The following is an 18,290-nucleotide window of genomic DNA, read 5'->3' on the forward strand; positions in this document are numbered from 1 at the left end:
TAAATCTGTGAGCGACTGTCATAACTTAAATAAATTTTCCCCCTCTGCGTGTCATGAACCTTTACCCCTTGTCATAATTGCGGCTGCATGTTAAGAGCTGGGTTATCAAGGTGCTTAAGACACCAAGAATCTGCTGCAGCAGTGGTTAAATTGAAAAGGATTTTTGCCCCTTTTACACAAGAAGAAATGTTCAGGAGGAGCAATTTCCCCCAACTTGTTTCCACCGGAGATTCATCATTGCAACGCAAAGAAAGTTTCAGTCACTTGGGTGTTCTGTCAGAGCTGCTCGGAGGTTCAGTGACCCGGATATCATGTGCCTACGTTTTGCTGAGCCGGTGCTTGGTTTCTGGGGAGATTTGGCCCGGGTTGTGCTATTTTACCTCCCCGAGATGGCCAGTAACCTGTTGATTCAGGCAGCAGACGCCACTTGCTGCTGACAGCGAGTAATTGGACAGTGCGGGTCAAAATATTGCAGCGTGCCCCTGTCTCAACGACTGTGGAGCTGGTGAAAGTGAATTGCTGATGTGCTTTTGCCTCGTCTGAAATGAGACTAAGATTCGCTGTGACTTAGCAAGCTCGTGTTGCAGGTTTCTATTCTAATCTGAGCCAAATAAAGTGTCACTGCTCGGTTTTGAGGAACTTTCTGCAGCATCAGGACTAGAAAGAGGAGCGAGTGCAAGGCATTGTGCACACAATGTGCAAGAGAAAGAGAGCTTTGAGAAATTGTGTTGTGTTCATGGGGAATGTCAATGATTGCACATTTCTTGCGAAGATGTTCGGGTTGGTTTTGAAAATGTTTCTGCCCAGTTTCGAACTGGGGACCTTTTGCGTGTGAGGCAAACGTGATCACCACTACACTACAGAAACTCAACACAGTTGCAGAGCTGAGGAAGCTACAAGTATTGTTAAACTGTACAGTCTTAATCGATTTGTGCTGCTTGTTTCATTGAAATGCAATTCCACTGTGACATTTCGCAAGGCTGCAGAGGTATTGACCCAGCCATGGACGATCAGCAGTGCACAACACATCGCCAGTCCATTCAGGCCATCGTACCATTGCCAGTTTTTTGAAAGACTTGCCATTTGGGCCCACTTCCTTAGCTCTGCTTTTCTTTGCCTCTCCTTTCATGCAATTATCCAATTCCCTTTTTTTTAAACTCTACCTTAAGAAACTAAGTTTGTAAGAGGTGCAGCAGCTGCTGCAGTGTTAATGCACAGTGTGCCATCATTGACAAAGATTCCCTTCCCCAACCACACCAAGACATCCACTTGGGATTCTTGCCAACTTCTGGATTTCATTTCTCATTATTTACTGATTGCACTGACACATATTTGTGTTTTTAAACTCTTTATTTTGATCAAATGAGTCCTTATTTTGCTGAGTTGCTACATACAATGTGATTACCCTCGCAGTAGAATGCATAACAGAGGCAGTTATATAATGGGGGCGAAGCTTCACTGCAGCTATATAATGTCCTGGTTGGACCCCACTGCATAGTCTGGGCATGCCAATTTATATAGTATACAAATTGGCCTTGGTATACAGGGCAGTTCAGATCCAGCAGAATGTTTGCAGAGTTCAAATGGTTAGATTAGGAAGCCATGTCCCCTCTTCCACAGAGACAGCTGTTGGTTTCCACCTGGTGCCTCACTTGTTTCTGAATTTCAAGGTGTAGAATGAAATCAAGCAACGTAACCCAAGTTTGCAATGCATTCCACGCAATCATCAAACACATCATTCCTGTCTTCCTCACCTTAGCTGCACAGCCCTCGATAAGTTGCAATCCATGTAACACAGGATTTGTTCCAGGTTTAGGCTTTCAGTAGGATTATAATAATATCTGTGCCCTCATCTTGAAATGAGATTCTCAGCAATATCCAACACAAATTGAATTGCACAGATGACAGGCAAATATAAGAAAACAGGTCAGTATGCAACACAATCCCATGGTGCCCATTTTCAGATGCACAATAGTCATCTTTTCCAGCAAAGGAAAGAATTTTTCAGTGAATCATTTGCAAAGTCAGAGTTAATGGCATTTGTGCTTTTCTTTCTTCTTGTTTTGCAACATACTGGCGCCTAAATCCAATTCATGTATATTCATGTTTATTGGGGAGACCAAACGCAGACTGGGTGACCGCTTTGCGGAAGACATCGGCTCAGTCCGCAAGCAGGACCCTGAGCATCCGGTTGCTTGCCATTTCAAGACTGCCCACTGCTCTCATGCTCACATCTCTATCCTGGGATTGCCTCAGTGTTCCAGTGAACATCAACACAAGCTCGAAAAACAGCATCCCGTTGACCGATTAGTTTAGTTTGGTGATGCAGCAGTGAAACAGGCCCTTCGGCCCACCGAGTCTGTGCTGACCATCGACCACCCATTTATACTAATCCGACACGAATTCCATATTCCTACCACATCCCCACCTTCCCTATATTTCCCTACCACCTCCCTATACGAGGGGCAATTTATAATGGCCAATTAACCTATCAAGCAGCCAGTCTTTGGCATGTGGGAGGAAACCGGAGCACCCAGAGGAATCCCACGCAGACACAGGGAGAACTTGCAAACACCACGCAGGCAGTGCCCAGAATTGAAAGCGGGTCGCTGGAGCTGTGAGGCTGCGGTGTGAACCACTGCACACGAGAGCGTGCCGGACTGAATATTGAGTTCAATAATTCCAGAGCATGATGGGGCCCCCATTTTACTTTCATTTTTTGTTATTTTTCATTTTTACATTTTTTACATTTTTTTGTATGTTTATTTTATTTCATCTTAGTTTGTTCAGTTTGCTTACCCACTGTTTTTTTTCCTGTTTGTACTTGCTGCTGTTCAATTTTCAGTCCATTAACAGTCCTCTCTGTACTAATGCTTTGTCTTTCAACACACCATTAACATATTGTTTGCCTTTGCTCCATGACCTTCTGGTCAGCTATTCTGTGGCCTTGTCCAATCTACACCTTCTCCTTTGTTATCTCTTGCTCCACCCCCGCTTTACTTGCTTCTAACCTTTGACGTTTCTAATATTTGCCAGTTCTGAAGAAGGGTCACTGAGCCGAAATGTTAACTCTGCTTCTGTCTCCACAGATGCTGCCAGTCGTGCTGAGTATTTCCAGAATTTCTTGTTTTTTTTTCAGATTTCCAGCATCCACAGTATTTTGCTTTTATTCATGTATATTCTTCCTCGGTTCAATATGAAGGAGCGCTTTGATATTGAGCGGAGCCGCAGTGCATCTCATTTTCAACGCCACCTTGTTAGTGTTCCTGTTACTTGCCGAATGAAGAACAAAATAAAATGATAATTTGGCAGGTCTGCCTGTTTCCTTAGCTTCAGTTACAGAATCAGCTGTGTCCGTCTTGAAGGGAGGCAAAGTACTCCTAGCGGCTCTGCGTGACGCTGAATAGTTATGTTAATCTGCATCAATAAATCCAGGTATGTCTCTGTTACTGACTGAACAAAACGCTATTAAATCTGTGAGCGACTGTCATAACTTAAATAAATTTTCCCCCTCTGCGTGTCATGAACCTTTACCCCTTGTCATAATTGCGGCTGCATGTTAAGAGCTGGGTTATCAAGGTGCTTCAGACACCAAGAATCTGCTGCAGCAGTGGTTAAATTGAAAAGGATTTTTGCCCCTTTTCACCAAGAAGAAATGTTCAGGAGGAGCAATTTCCCCCAACTTGTTTCCACCGGAGATTCATCATTGCAACGCAAAGAAAGTTTCAGTCACTTGGCTGTTCTGTCAGAGCTGCTCGGAGGTTCAGAGACCCGGATATCATGTGCCTACGTTTTGCTGAGCCGGTGCTTGGTTGATGGGGAGATTTGGCCCGGGTTGTGCTATTTTACCTCCCCGAGATGGCCAATAACCTGTTGATTGAGGCAGCAGACGCCACTTGCTGCTGACAGCGAGTAATTGGACAGTGCGGGTCAAAATATTGCAGCGTGCCCCTGTCTCAACGACTGTGGAGCTGGTGAAAGTGAATTGCTGATGTGCTTTTGCCTCGTCTGAAATGAGACAAAGATTCGCTGATACTTCGCAAGCTCGTGTTGCAGGTTTCTATTCTAATCTGAGCCAAATAAAGTGTCACTGCTCGGTTTTGAGGAACTTTCTGCAGCATCAGGACTAGAAAGAGGAGCGAGTGCAAGGCATTGTGCACACAATGTGCAAGAGAAAGAGAGCTTTGAGAAATTGTGTTGTGTTCATGGGGAATGTCAATGATTGCACATTTCTTGCGAAGATGTTCGGGTTGGTTTTGAAAATGTTTCTGGCCAGTTTCGAACTGGGGACCTTTTGCGTGTGAGGCAAACGTGATCACCACTACACTACAGAAACTCAACACAGTTGCAGCGCTGAGGAAGCTGCAAGTATTGTTAAACTGTACAGTCTTAATCGATTTGTGCTGCTTGTTTCATTGAAATGCAATTCCACTGTGACATTTCGCAAGGCTGCAGAGGTATTGACCCAGCCATGGACGATCAGCAGTGCACAACACATCGCCAGTCCATTCAGGCCATCGTATCATTGCCAGTTTTTTCAAAGACTTGCCAGTTGGGCCCACTTCCTTAGCTCTGCTTTTCTTTGCCTCTCCTTTCATGCAATTATCCAATTCCCTTTTTTTTTAAACTCTACCTTAAGAAACTAAGTTTGTAAGAGGTGCAGCAGCTGCTGCAGTGTTAATGCACAGTGTGCCATCATTGACAAAGATTCCCTTCCCCAACCACACCAAGACATCCACTTGGGATTCTTGCCAACTTCTGGATTTCATTTCTCATTATTTACTGATTGCACTGACACATATTTGTGTTTTTAAACTCTTTATTTTGATCAAATGAGTCCTTATTTTGCTGAGTTGCTACATACAATGTGATTACCCTCGCAGTAGAATGCGTAACAGAGGCAGTTATATAATGGGGGCGAAGCTTCACTGCAGCTATATCATGTCCTGGTTGGACCCCACCTGGAGTCCTCTGCATAGTCTGGGCATGACAATTTATATAGCATACAAATTGGCCTTGGTATACAGGGCAGTTCAGATCCAGCAGAATGTTTGCAGAGTTCAAATGGTTAGATTAGGAAGCCATGTCCCCTCTTCCACAGAGACAGCTGTTGGTTTCCACCTGGTGCCTCACTTGTTTCTGAATTTCAAGGTGTAGAATGAAATCAAGCAACGTAACCCAAGTTTGCAATGCATTCCACGCAATCATCAAACACATCATTCCTGTCTTCCTCACCTTAGCTGCACAGCCCTCGAAACGTTGCAATCCATGTAACACAGTATTTGTTCCAGGTTTAGGCTTTCAGTAGGATTCTAATAATATCTGTGCCCTCATCTTGAAATGAGATTCTCAGCAATATCCAACACAAATTGAATTGTATAGATGACAGGCAAATATAAGAAAACAGGTCAGTCTGCAACACAATTCCATGGTGCCCATTTTCAGATGCACAATAGTCATCTTTTCCAGCAAATGAAAGAATTTTTCAGTGAATCATTTGCAAAGTCAGAGTTAATGGCATTTGTGCTTTTCTTTCTTCTTGTTTTGCAACATACTGGCGCCTAAATCCAATTCATGTATATTCATGTTTATTGGGGAGACCAAACGCAGACTGGGTGACCGCTTTGCGGAATACGTCGGCTCAGTCCGCAAGCAGGACCCTGAGCTTCCGGTCGCTTGCCATTTCAAGACTGCCCACTGCTCTCATGCTCACATCTCTATCCTGGGATTGCCTCAGTGTTCCAATGAACATCAACACAAGCTCGAAAAACAGCATCCCGTTGACCGATTAGTTTAGTTTGGTGATACAGCAGTGAAACAGGCCCTTCGGCCCACCGAGTCTGTGCTGACCATCGACCACCCATTTATACTAATCCGACACGAATTCCATATTCCTACCACATCCCCACCTTCCCTATATTTCCCTACCACCTCCCTATACGAGGGGCAATTTATAATGGCCAATTAACCTATCAAGCAGCCAGTCTTTGGCATGTGGGAGGAAACCGGAGCACCCAGAGGAATCCCACGCAGACACAGGGAGAACTTGCAAACACCACGCAGGCAGTGCCCAGAATTGAAGGCGGGTCGCTGGAGCTGAGAGGCTGCGGTGTGAACCACTGCACACGAGAGCGTGCCGGACTGAATATTGAGTTCAATAATTCCAGAGCATGACGGGGCCCCCATTTTACTTTCATTTTTTGTTATTTTTCATTTTTACATTTTTTACATTTTTTTGTATGTTTATTTTATTTCATCTTAGTTTGTTCAGTTTGCTTACCCACTGTTTTTTTTCCTGTTTGTACTTGCTGCTGTTCAATTTTCAGTCCATTAACAGTCCTCTCTGTACTAATGCTTTGTCTTTCAACACACCATTAACATATTGTTTGCCTTTGCTCCATGACCTTCGGGTCAGCTATTCTGTGGCCTTGTCCAATCTACACCTCCTTTGTTATCTCTTGCTCCACCCCCGCTTTACTTTCTTCTAACCTTTGACATTTCTAATATTTGCCAGTTCTGAAGAAGGGTCACTGAGCCGAAATGTTAACTCTGCTTCTGTCTCCACAGATGCTGCCAGTCGTGCTGAGTATTTCCAGAATTTCTTGTTTTTATTTCAGATTTCCAGCATCCACAGTATTTTGCTTTTATTCATGTATATTCTTCCTCAGTTCAATATGAAGGAGCGCTTTAATATTGAGCGGAGCCGCAGTGCATCTCATTTTCAACGCCACCTTGTTAGTGTTCCTGTTACTTGCCGAATGAAGAACAAAATAAAATGATAATTTGGCAGGTCTGCCTGTTTCCTTAGCTTCAGTTACAGAATCAGCCGTGTCCGTCTTTAAGGGAGGCAAAGTACTCCTGGCGGCTCTGCGTGACGCTGAATAGTTATGTTAATCTGCATCAATAAATCCAGGTATGTCTCTGTTACTGACTGAACAAAACGCTAATAAGTCTGTGAGCGACTGTCATAACTTAAATAACTTTTTCCCCTCTGCGTGTCATGAACCTTTACCCCTTGTCATAATTGCGGCTGCATGTTAAGAGCTGCGTTATCAAGGTGCTTAAGACACCAAGAATCTGCTGCAGCAGTGGTTAAATTGAAAAGGATTTTTGCCCCTTTTACCCAAGAAGAAATGTTCAGGAGGAGCAATTTCCCCCAACTTGTTTCCACCGGAGATTCATCATTGCAACTCAAAGAAAGTTTCAGTCACTTGGGTGTTCTGTGAGAGCTGCTCGGAGGTTCAGTGACCCGGATATCATGTGCCTACGTTTTGCTGAGCCGGTGCTTGGTTTCTGGGGAGATTTGGCCCGGGTTGTGCTATTTTACCTCCCCGAGATGGCCAGTAACCTGTTGATTCAGGCAGCAGACGCCTCTTGCTGCTGACAGCGAGTAATTGGACAGTGCGGGTCAAAATATTGCAGCGTGCCCCTGTCTCAACGACTGTGGAGCTGGTGAAAGTGAATTGCTGATGTGCTTTCGCCTCGTCTGAAATGAGACAAAGATTCGCTGTTACTTCGCAAGCTCGTGTTGCAGGTTTCTATTCTAATCTGAGCCAAATAAAGTGTCACTGCTCGGTTTTGAAGGTCTTTCTGCAGCATCAGGACTAGAAAGAGGAGCGAGTGCAAGGCATTGTGCACACAATGTGCAAGAGAAAGAGAACTTTGAGAAATTGTGTTGTGTTAATGGGGAATGTCAATAATTGCATATTTCTTGCTAAGATGTTTGGGTTAGTTTTGAAAATGTTTCTGCTCAGTTTCGAACTGAGGACCTTTGGCGTGTGAGGCAAACGTGATCACCACTACACTACAGAAACTCAACACAATTGCAGCACTGAGGAAGCTGCAAGTATTGTTAAACTGTACAGTCTTAATCGATTTGTGGTGCTTGTTTCATTGAAATGCAATTCCACTGTGACATTTCGCAAGGCTGCAGAGGTATTGACCCAGCCATGGACGATCAGCAGTGCACAACACATCGCCAGTCCATTCAGGCCATCGTACCATTGCCAGTTTTTTGAAAGACTTGCCATTTGGGCCCACTTCCTTAGCTCTGCTTTTCTTTGCCTCTCCTTTCATGCAATTATCCAATTCCCTTTTTTTTTAAACTCTACCTTAAGAAACTAAGTTTGTAAGAGGTGCAGCAGCTGCTGCAGTGTTAATGCACAGTGTGCCATCATTGACAAAGATTCCCTTCCCCAACCACACCAAGACATCCACTTGGGATTCTTGCCAACTTCTGGATTTCATTTCTCATTATTTACTGATTGCACTGACACATATTTGTGTTTTTAAACTCTTTATTTTGATCAAATGAGTCCTTATTTTGCTGAGTTGCTACATACAATGTGATTACCCTCGCAGTAGAATGCGTAACAGAGGCAGTTATATAATGGGGGCGAAGCTTCACTGCAGCTATATCATGTCCTGGTTGGACCCCACCTGGAGTCCTCTGCATAGTCTGGGCATGACAATTTATATAGCATACAAATTGGCCTTGGTATACAGGGCAGTTCAGATCCAGCAGAATGTTTGCAGAGTTCAAATGGTTAGATTAGGAAGCCATGTCCCCTCTTCCACAGAGACAGCTGTTGGTTTCCACCTGGTGCCTCACTTGTTTCTGAATTTCAAGGTGTAGAATGAAATCAAGCAACGTAACCCAAGTTTGCAATGCATTCCACGCAATCATCAAACACATCATTCCTGTCTTCCTCACCTTAGCTGCACAGCCCTCGAAACGTTGCAATCCATGTAACACAGTATTTGTTCCAGGTTTAGGCTTTCAGTAGGATTCTAATAATATCTGTGCCCTCATCTTGAAATGAGATTCTCAGCAATATCCAACACAAATTGAATTGTATAGATGACAGGCAAATATAAGAAAACAGGTCAGTCTGCAACACAATTCCATGGTGCCCATTTTCAGATGCACAATAGTCATCTTTTCCAGCAAATGAAAGAATTTTTCAGTGAATCATTTGCAAAGTCAGAGTTAATGGCATTTGTGCTTTTCTTTCTTCTTGTTTTGCAACATACTGGCGCCTAAATCCAATTCATGTATATTCATGTTTATTGGGGAGACCAAACGCAGACTGGGTGACCGCTTTGCGGAATACGTCGGCTCAGTCCGCAAGCAGGACCCTGAGCTTCCGGTCGCTTGCCATTTCAAGACTGCCCACTGCTCTCATGCTCACATCTCTATCCTGGGATTGCCTCAGTGTTCCAATGAACATCAACACAAGCTCGAAAAACAGCATCCCGTTGACCGATTAGTTTAGTTTGGTGATACAGCAGTGAAACAGGCCCTTCGGCCCACCGAGTCTGTGCTGACCATCGACCACCCATTTATACTAATCCGACACGAATTCCATATTCCTACCACATCCCCACCTTCCCTATATTTCCCTACCACCTCCCTATACGAGGGGCAATTTATAATGGCCAATTAACCTATCAAGCAGCCAGTCTTTGGCATGTGGGAGGAAACCGGAGCACCCAGAGGAATCCCACGCAGACACAGGGAGAACTTGCAAACACCACGCAGGCAGTGCCCAGAATTGAAGGCGGGTCGCTGGAGCTGAGAGGCTGCGGTGTGAACCACTGCACACGAGAGCGTGCCGGACTGAATATTGAGTTCAATAATTCCAGAGCATGACGGGGCCCCCATTTTACTTTCATTTTTTGTTATTTTTCATTTTTACATTTTTTACATTTTTTTGTATGTTTATTTTATTTCATCTTAGTTTGTTCAGTTTGCTTACCCACTGTTTTTTTTCCTGTTTGTACTTGCTGCTGTTCAATTTTCAGTCCATTAACAGTCCTCTCTGTACTAATGCTTTGTCTTTCAACACACCATTAACATATTGTTTGCCTTTGCTCCATGACCTTCGGGTCAGCTATTCTGTGGCCTTGTCCAATCTACACCTCCTTTGTTATCTCTTGCTCCACCCCCGCTTTACTTTCTTCTAACCTTTGACATTTCTAATATTTGCCAGTTCTGAAGAAGGGTCACTGAGCCGAAATGTTAACTCTGCTTCTGTCTCCACAGATGCTGCCAGTCGTGCTGAGTATTTCCAGAATTTCTTGTTTTTATTTCAGATTTCCAGCATCCACAGTATTTTGCTTTTATTCATGTATATTCTTCCTCAGTTCAATATGAAGGAGCGCTTTAATATTGAGCGGAGCCGCAGTGCATCTCATTTTCAACGCCACCTTGTTAGTGTTCCTGTTACTTGCCGAATGAAGAACAAAATAAAATGATAATTTGGCAGGTCTGCCTGTTTCCTTAGCTTCAGTTACAGAATCAGCCGTGTCCGTCTTTAAGGGAGGCAAAGTACTCCTGGCGGCTCTGCGTGACGCTGAATAGTTATGTTAATCTGCATCAATAAATCCAGGTATGTCTCTGTTACTGACTGAACAAAACGCTAATAAGTCTGTGAGCGACTGTCATAACTTAAATAACTTTTTCCCCTCTGCGTGTCATGAACCTTTACCCCTTGTCATAATTGCGGCTGCATGTTAAGAGCTGCGTTATCAAGGTGCTTAAGACACCAAGAATCTGCTGCAGCAGTGGTTAAATTGAAAAGGATTTTTGCCCCTTTTACCCAAGAAGAAATGTTCAGGAGGAGCAATTTCCCCCAACTTGTTTCCACCGGAGATTCATCATTGCAACTCAAAGAAAGTTTCAGTCACTTGGGTGTTCTGTGAGAGCTGCTCGGAGGTTCAGTGACCCGGATATCATGTGCCTACGTTTTGCTGAGCCGGTGCTTGGTTTCTGGGGAGATTTGGCCCGGGTTGTGCTATTTTACCTCCCCGAGATGGCCAGTAACCTGTTGATTCAGGCAGCAGACGCCTCTTGCTGCTGACAGCGAGTAATTGGACAGTGCGGGTCAAAATATTGCAGCGTGCCCCTGTCTCAACGACTGTGGAGCTGGTGAAAGTGAATTGCTGATGTGCTTTCGCCTCGTCTGAAATGAGACAAAGATTCGCTGTTACTTCGCAAGCTCGTGTTGCAGGTTTCTATTCTAATCTGAGCCAAATAAAGTGTCACTGCTCGGTTTTGAAGGTCTTTCTGCAGCATCAGGACTAGAAAGAGGAGCGAGTGCAAGGCATTGTGCACACAATGTGCAAGAGAAAGAGAGCTTTGAGAAATTGTGTTGTGTTAATGGGGAATGTCAATGATTGCATATTTCTTGCTAAGATGTTTGGGTTAGTTTTGAAAATGTTTCTGCTCAGTTTCGAACTGAGGACCTTTGGCGTGTGAGGCAAATGTGATTACCACTACACTACAGAAACTCAACACAGTTGCAGCACTGAGGAAGCTGCAAGTATTGTTAAACTGTACAGTCTTAATCGATTTGTGGTGCTTGTTTCATTGAAATGCAATTCCACTGTGACATTTCGCAAGGCTGCAGAGGTATTGACCCAGCCATGGACGATCAGCAGTGCACAACACATCGCCAGTCCATTCAGGCCATCGTACCATTGCCAGTTTTTTGAAAGACTTGCCATTTGGGCCCACTTCCTTAGCTCTGCTTTTCTTTGCCTCTCCTTTCATGCAATTATCCAATTCCCTTTTTTTTAAACTCTCACTTAAGAAACTAAGTTTGTAAGAGGTGCAGCAGCTGCTGCAGTGTTAATGCACAGTGTGCCATCATTGACAAAGATTCCCTTCCCCAACCACACCAAGACATCCACTTGGGATTCTTGCCAACTTCTGGATTTCATTTCTCATTATTTACTGATTGCACTGACACATATTTGTGTTTTTAAACTCTTTATTTTGATCAAATGAGTCCTTATTTTGCTGAGATGCTACATACAATGTGATTACCCTCGCAGTAGAATGCGTAACAGAGGCAGTTATATAATGGGGGCGAAGCTTCACTGCAGCTATATAATGTCCTGGTTGGACCCCACTGCATAGTCTGGGCATGCCAATTTATATAGTATACAAATTGGCCTTGGTATACAGGGCAGTTCAGATCCAGCAGAATGTTTGCAGAGTTCAAATGGTTAGATTAGGAAGCCATGTCCCCTCTTCCACAGAGACAGCTGTTGGTTTCCACCTGGTGCCTCACTTGTTTCTGAATTTCAAGGTGTAGAATGAAATCAAGCAACGTAACCCAAGTTTGCAATGCATTCCACGCAATCATCAAACACATCATTCCTGTCTTCCTCACCTTAGCTGCACAGCCCTCGATAAGTTGCAATCCATGTAACACAGGATTTGTTCCAGGTTTAGGCTTTCAGTAGGATTATAATAATATCTGTGCCCTCATCTTGAAATGAGATTCTCAGCAATATCCAACACAAATTGAATTGCACAGATGACAGGCAAATATAAGAAAACAGGTCAGTATGCAACACAATCCCATGGTGCCCATTTTCAGATGCACAATAGTCATCTTTTCCAGCAAAGGAAAGAATTTTTCAGTGAATCATTTGCAAAGTCAGAGTTAATGGCATTTGTGCTTTTCTTTCTTCTTGTTTTGCAACATACTGGCGCCTAAATCCAATTCATGTATATTCATGTTTATTGGGGAGACCAAACGCAGACTGGGTGACCGCTTTGCGGAAGACATCGGCTCAGTCCGCAAGCAGGACCCTGAGCTTCCGGTTGCTTGCCATTTCAAGACTGCCCACTGCTCTCATGCTCACATCTCTATCCTGGGATTGCCTCAGTGTTCCAGTGAACATCAACACAAGCTCGAAAAACAGCATCCCGTTGACCGATTAGTTTAGTTTGGTGATGCAGCAGTGAAACAGGCCCTTCGGCCCACCGAGTCTGTGCTGACCATCGACCACCCATTTATACTAATCCGACACGAATTCCATATTCCTACCACATCCCCACCTTCCCTATATTTCCCTACCACCTCCCTATACGAGGGGCAATTTATAATGGCCAATTAACCTATCAAGCAGCCAGTCTTTGGCATGTGGGAGGAAACCGGAGCACCCAGAGGAATCCCACGCAGACACAGGGAGAACTTGCAAACACCACGCAGGCAGTGCCCAGAATTGAAAGCGGGTCGCTGGAGCTGTGAGGCTGCGGTGTGAACCATTGCACACGAGAGCGTGCCGGACTGAATATTGAGTTCAATAATTCCAGAGCATGACGGGGCCCCCATTTTACTTTCATTTTTTGTTATTTTTCATTTTTACATTTTTTACATTTTTTTGTATGTTTATTTTATTTCATCTTAGTTTGTTCAGTTTGCTTACCCACTGTTTTTTTTCCTGTTTGTACTTGCTGCTGTTCAATTTTCAGTCCATTAACAGTCCTCTCTGTACTAATGCTTTGTCTTTCAACACACCATTAACATATTGTTTGCCTTTGCTCCATGACCTTCTGGTCAGCTATTCTGTGGCCTTGTCCAATCTACACCTTCTCCTTTGTTATCTCTTGCTCCACCCCCGCTTTACTTGCTTCTAACCTTTGACGTTTCTAATATTTGCCAGTTCTGAAGAAGGGTCACTGAGCCGAAATGTTAACTCTGCTTCTGTCTCCACAGATGCTGCCAGTCGTGCTGAGTATTTCCAGAATTTCTTGTTTTTTTTTCAGATTTCCAGCATCCACAGTATTTTGCTTTTATTCATGTATATTCTTCCTCGGTTCAATATGAAGGAGCGCTTTGATATTGAGCGGAGCCGCAGTGCATCTCATTTTCAACGCCACCTTGTTAGTGTTCCTGTTACTTGCCGAATGAAGAACAAAATAAAATGATAATTTGGCAGGTCTGCCTGTTTCCTTAGCTTCAGTTACAGAATCAGCTGTGTCCGTCTTGAAGGGAGGCAAAGTACTCCTAGCGGCTCTGCGTGACGCTGAATAGTTATGTTAATCTGCATCAATAAATCCAGGTATGTCTCTGTTACTGACTGAACAAAACGCTATTAAATCTGTGAGCGACTGTCATAACTTAAATAAATTTTCCCCCTCTGCGTGTCATGAACCTTTACCCCTTGTCATAATTGCGGCTGCATGTTAAGAGCTGGGTTATCAAGGTGCTTCAGACACCAAGAATCTGCTGCAGCAGTGGTTAAATTGAAAAGGATTTTTTGCCCCTTTTCACCAAGAAGAAATGTTCAGGAGGAGCAATTTCCCCCAACTTGTTTCCACCGGAGATTCATCATTGCAACTCAAAGAAAGTTTCAGTCACTTGGCTGTTCTGTCAGAGCTGCTCGGAGGTTCAGAGACCCGGATATCATGTGCCTACGTTTTGCTGAGCCGGTGCTTGGTTGATGGGGAGATTTGGCCCGGGTTGTGCTATTTTACCTCCCCGAGATGGCCAATAACCTGTTGATTGAGGCAGCAGACGCCACTTGCTGCTGACAGCGAGTAATTGGACAGTGCGGGTCAAAATATTGCAGCGTGCCCCTGTCTCAACGACTGTGGAGCTGGTGAAAGTGAATTGCTGATGTGCTTTTGCCTCGTCTGAAATGAGACAAAGATTCGCTGATACTTCGCAAGCTCGTGTTGCAGGTTTCTATTCTAATCTGAGCCAAATAAAGTGTCACTGCTCGGTTTTGAGGAACTTTCTGCAGCATCAGGACTAGAAAGAGGAGCGAGTGCAAGGCATTGTGCACACAATGTGCAAGAGAAAGAGAGCTTTGAGAAATTGTGTTGTGTTCATGGGGAATGTCAATGATTGCACATTTCTTGCGAAGATGTTCGGGTTGGTTTTGAAAATGTTTCTGGCCAGTTTCGAACTGGGGACCTTTTGCGTGTGAGGCAAACGTGATCACCACTACACTACAGAAACTCAACACAGTTGCAGCGCTGAGGAAGCTGCAAGTATTGTTAAACTGTACAGTCTTAATCGATTTGTGCTGCTTGTTTCATTGAAATGCAATTCCACTGTGACATTTCGCAAGGCTGCAGAGGTATTGACCCAGCCATGGACGATCAGCAGTGCACAACACATCGCCAGTCCATTCAGGCCATCGTATCATTGCCAGTTTTTTTCAAAGACTTGCCAGTTGGGCCCACTTCCTTAGCTCTGCTTTTCTTTGCCTCTCCTTTCATGCAATTATCCAATTCCCTTTTTTTTTAAACTCTACCTTAAGAAACTAAGTTTGTAAGAGGTGCAGCAGCTGCTGCAGTGTTAATGCACAGTGTGCCATCATTGACAAAGATTCCCTTCCCCAACCACACCAAGACATCCACTTGGGATTCTTGCCAACTTCTGGATTTCATTTCTCATTATTTACTGATTGCACTGACACATATTTGTGTTTTTAAACTCTTTATTTTGATCAAATGAGTCCTTACTTTGCTGAGTTGCTACATACAATGTGATTACCCTCGCAGTAGAATGCGTAACAGAGGCAGTTATATAATGGGGGCGAAGCTTCACTGCAGCTATATCATGTCCTGGTTGGACCCCACCTGGAGTCCTCTGCATAGTCTGGGCATGACAATTTATATAGCATACAAATTGGCCTTGGTATACAGGGCAGTTCAGATCCAGCAGAATGTTTGCAGAGTTCAAATGGTTAGATTAGGAAGCCATGTCCCCTCTTCCACAGAGACAGCTGTTGGTTTCCACCTGGTGCCTCACTTGTTTCTGAATTTCAAGGTGTAGAATGAAATCAAGCAACGTAACCCAAGTTTGCAATGCATTCCACGCAATCATCAAACACATCATTCCTGTCTTCCTCACCTTAGCTGCACAGCCCTCGAAACGTTGCAATCCATGTAACACAGTATTTGTTCCAGGTTTAGGCTTTCAGTAGGATTCTAATAATATCTGTGCCCTCATCTTGAAATGAGATTCTCAGCAATATCCAACACAAATTGAATTGTATAGATGACAGGCAAATATAAGAAAACAGGTCAGTCTGCAACACAATTCCATGGTGCCCATTTTCAGATGCACAATAGTCATCTTTTCCAGCAAATGAAAGAATTTTTCAGTGAATCATTTGCAAAGTCAGAGTTAATGGCATTTGTGCTTTTCTTTCTTCTTGTTTTGCAACATACTGGCGCCTAAATCCAATTCATGTATATTCATGTTTATTGGGGAGACCAAACGCAGACTGGGTGACCGCTTTGCGGAAGACGTCGGCTCAGTCCGCAAGCAGGACCCTGAGCTTCCGGTCGCTTGCCATTTCAAGACTGCCCACTGCTCTCATGCTCACATCTCTATCCTGGGATTGCCTCAGTGTTCCAATGAACATCAACACAAGCTCGAAAAACAGCATCCCGTTGACCGATTAGTTTAGTTTGGTGATACAGCAGTGAAACAGGCCCTTCGGCCCACCGAGTCTGTGCTGACCATCGACCACCCATTTATACTAATCCGACACGAATTCCATATTCCTACCACATCCCCACCTTCCCTATATTTCCCTACCACCTCCCTATACGAGGGGCAATTTATAATGGCCAATTAACCTATCAAGCAGCCAGTCTTTGGCATGTGGGAGGAAACCGGAGCACCCAGAGGAATCCCACGCAGACACAGGGAGAACTTGCAAACACCACGCAGGCAGTGCCCAGAATTGAAGGCGGGTCGCTGGAGCTGAGAGGCTGCGGTGTGAACCACTGCACACGAGAGCGTGCCGGACTGAATATTGAGTTCAATAATTCCAGAGCATGACGGGGCCCCCATTTTACTTTCATTTTTTGTTATTTTTCATTTTTACATTTTTTACATTTTTTTGTATGTTTATTTTATTTCATCTTAGTTTGTTCAGTTTGCTTACCCACTGTTTTTTTTCCTGTTTGTACTTGCTGCTGTTCAATTTTCAGTCCATTAACAGTCCTCTCTGTACTAATGCTTTGTCTTTCAACACACCATTAACATATTGTTTGCCTTTGCTCCATGACCTTCGGGTCAGCTATTCTGTGGCCTTGTCCAATCTACACCTCCTTTGTTATCTCTTGCTCCACCCCCGCTTTACTTTCTTCTAACCTTTGACATTTCTAATATTTGCCAGTTCTGAAGAAGGGTCACTGAGCCGAAATGTTAACTCTGCTTCTGTCTCCACAGATGCTGCCAGTCGTGCTGAGTATTTCCAGAATTTCTTGTTTTTATTTCAGATTTCCAGCATCCACAGTATTTTGCTTTTATTCATGTATATTCTTCCTCAGTTCAATATGAAGGAGCGCTTTAATATTGAGCGGAGCCGCAGTGCATCTCATTTTCAACGCCACCTTGTTAGTGTTCCTGTTACTTGCCGAATGAAGAACAAAATAAAATGATAATTTGGCAGGTCTGCCTGTTTCCTTAGCTTCAGTTACAGAATCAGCCGTGTCCGTCTTTAAGGGAGGCAAAGTACTCCTGGCGGCTCTGCGTGACGCTGAATAGTTATGTTAATCTGCATCAATAAATCCAGGTATGTCTCTGTTACTGACTGAACAAAACGCTAATAAGTCTGTGAGCGACTGTCATAACTTAAATAACTTTTTCCCCTCTGCGTGTCATGAACCTTTACCCCTTGTCATAATTGCGGCTGCATGTTAAGAGCTGCGTTATCAAGGTGCTTAAGACACCAAGAATCTGCTGCAGCAGTGGTTAAATTGAAAAGGATTTTTGCCCCTTTTACCCAAGAAGAAATGTTCAGGAGGAGCAATTTCCCCCAACTTGTTTCCACCGGAGATTCATCATTGCAACTCAAAGAAAGTTTCAGTCACTTGGGTGTTCTGTGAGAGCTGCTCGGAGGTTCAGTGACCCGGATATCATGTGCCTACGTTTTGCTGAGCCGGTGCTTGGTTTCTGGGGAGATTTGGCCCGGGTTGTGCTATTTTACCTCCCCGAGATGGCCAGTAACCTGTTGATTCAGGCAGCAGACGCCTCTTGCTGCTGACAGCGAGTAATTGGACAGTGCGGGTCAAAATATTGCAGCGTGCCCCTGTCTCAACGACTGTGGAGCTGGTGAAAGTGAATTGCTGATGTGCTTTCGCCTCGTCTGAAATGAGACAAAGATTCGCTGTTACTTCGCAAGCTCGTGTTGCAGGTTTCTATTCTAATCTGAGCCAAATAAAGTGTCACTGCTCGGTTTTGAAGGTCTTTCTGCAGCATCAGGACTAGAAAGAGGAGCGAGTGCAAGGCATTGTGCACACAATGTGCAAGAGAAAGAGAGCTTTGAGAAATTGTGTTGTGTTAATGGGGAATGTCAATGATTGCATATTTCTTGCTAAGATGTTTGGGTTAGTTTTGAAAATGTTTCTGCTCAGTTTAGAACTGAGGACCTTGTGCGTGTGAGGCAAACGTGATCACCACTACACTACAGAAACTCAACACAGTTGCAGCACTGAGGAAGCTGCAAGTATTGTTAAACTGTAC

General features: G+C 44.0%; 6 non-coding genes across 6 annotated transcripts; all 6 read right to left on the reverse strand.

The window, feature by feature from the left end:
* Positions 1–794: 794 nt before the first annotated feature.
* Positions 795–867, reverse strand: trnav-cac (transfer RNA valine (anticodon CAC)). The gene has a single exon. It is a non-coding gene; the product is annotated as a tRNA-Val (tRNA).
* A 3,396-nt stretch (positions 868–4,263) lies between these two features.
* Positions 4,264–4,336, reverse strand: trnav-cac (transfer RNA valine (anticodon CAC)). The gene has a single exon. It is a non-coding gene; the product is annotated as a tRNA-Val (tRNA).
* Positions 4,337–7,741: 3,405 nt separating this feature from the next.
* trnav-cac (transfer RNA valine (anticodon CAC)) lies at positions 7,742–7,814 on the reverse strand. The gene has a single exon. It is a non-coding gene; the product is annotated as a tRNA-Val (tRNA).
* Positions 7,815–11,219: 3,405 nt separating this feature from the next.
* Positions 11,220–11,292, reverse strand: trnav-cac (transfer RNA valine (anticodon CAC)). The gene has a single exon. It is a non-coding gene; the product is annotated as a tRNA-Val (tRNA).
* A 3,397-nt stretch (positions 11,293–14,689) lies between these two features.
* Positions 14,690–14,762, reverse strand: trnav-cac (transfer RNA valine (anticodon CAC)). The gene has a single exon. It is a non-coding gene; the product is annotated as a tRNA-Val (tRNA).
* A 3,406-nt stretch (positions 14,763–18,168) lies between these two features.
* On the reverse strand, positions 18,169–18,241 carry trnav-cac (transfer RNA valine (anticodon CAC)). Its single transcript has one exon. It is a non-coding gene; the product is annotated as a tRNA-Val (tRNA).
* Positions 18,242–18,290: the final 49 nt, after the last annotated feature.

The sequence above is a fragment of the Heterodontus francisci genome, chromosome 22, assembly GCF_036365525.1.
Source record: "Heterodontus francisci isolate sHetFra1 chromosome 22, sHetFra1.hap1, whole genome shotgun sequence".
NCBI classification, from domain to species: Eukaryota; Metazoa; Chordata; class Chondrichthyes; order Heterodontiformes; family Heterodontidae; genus Heterodontus; species Heterodontus francisci.